Source organism: Nannospalax galili, unplaced genomic scaffold, assembly GCF_000622305.1.
Source record: "Nannospalax galili isolate Female #2095 unplaced genomic scaffold, S.galili_v1.0 scaffold246, whole genome shotgun sequence".
Taxonomy (NCBI): Eukaryota; Metazoa; Chordata; class Mammalia; order Rodentia; family Spalacidae; genus Nannospalax; species Nannospalax galili.
Window position 1 is genome coordinate 4,083,564 of NW_008356327.1, and position 1,472 is coordinate 4,085,035.

A 1,472-nucleotide genomic window follows, 5' to 3' on the forward strand; every position below is an offset into this window, starting at 1 on the left:
TTAATTAAAAAATAAATAAAAAATAAAAAATTTTAAAAAAGAAAATAATAAACATTAAAAAGAGGATGTTGGGATGCTTTCTTGGTTACTATTAAATTGGAATCACCCCCATCCCACCAAACAAAATTAACTGACCTATTGGTATTGAGCCCACAAACTCACCTAGCAGCCACACTGCCAATCTGCCTTTACAAGACTGCATGGAGTATACCCTGGAATCTCAGACTCAGAAGTTGCACCTATCCTTAGCTGAACTTTGATCACTTCTGACACCTCATTTCACATCAACACAAATTGGACCCAAGACTGCTAGCCAACCACTACTCAACTGGGCCACAACTTGACAAATTAGAATAACAGCAAAGATTCAGTCACCCACTCAACAAAGGTAAGATCAGACACCACATTAAGAAATCCCACCAGTGGAGATGTGGCACCACTGCGGGTTTGCTCTGCAGTAAGCTAGGCTTGGTGGGAAGGCCTCTTCTCGGGTCTACCATGTCGGGAGGTGGTGTGATTAGTGGCCATGCGGCGAACAATGACTGCAGCATCTACGTGGGGAACCTACCTCCAGACATCTGGACCAAGGACACTGAGGATATGTCTTACAAATACTGTGCCCCCCTCCCGCCGTTCACCTTCGTTGAGTTGGAGGACCCGTGGGACTCGGAAGACGTGGTGCTGTAAGGTCGCAAAACTATGATTACAGCGGATACTGTCTGTGTGTGGAGTTTTCTTCAAGCAGCCGCCTTACAGACAGAGGCTGCCGCAGGGGTGGAGGTGCCAGAGCTCCCCGAGGCCCCTGCTGCCCGCCGTCCATGAAGTCGGAAAACAATGGTTGTCTCTGGACTGCCTCCAAGTGGAAGTTGGCAGTATTTAAAGGATCACATGCGTGAAGCAGGTGTTGTATGTTATGCCGATGTTTACCGAGATGGTACTGGTATGGTGGAGTTTGTATGGAAAGAAGATATGACGTATGCAGTTCGAAAACTGGATAACACTGTTTAAGATCTCATGAGGGAGAAACTGCCAACATCCGGGTTAAAGTTGACGGGCCCAGAAGTCCAAGTTATAGAAGATCTCGATCTTGAAGCCATAAACGTAGCAGAATCCATAGCAGAAGTAACAGCAGGAGTCACAGTTACTCCCCAAGGAGAAGCAGAGGCCCACCGCGCCATTCTCCCGGTCATAGCAGATCTCCCTGTCATACATAAGATGATTGGTGACACTTTTTGTAGAGCCTATGTTGTATATAGTTTTCCCCTACTCAGTACAATCTTTTTTTTCTTTCTCTTTCTTTCTTTCTTTCTTTCTTTCTTTCTTTCTTTCTTTCTTTCTTTCTTTCTTTTTTCCCATAAATAAATCTTTCTGAATGAGTTGAAATGTACATTTGTGTGTGCAGAATAAGGGCTGATGGGTAAACCAGGAACAGGCACCTCCTAGAAGTGGGAATGTGGGGGTTTCCTCTCTCT

General features: G+C 45.1%; 1 pseudogene; it reads left to right on the forward strand.

The window, feature by feature from the left end:
• The first annotated feature begins 498 nt into the window (after positions 1–498).
• On the forward strand, positions 499–1,214 carry LOC103751188 (annotated as a pseudogene).
• The last annotated feature ends 258 nt before the right edge of the window (positions 1,215–1,472 follow it).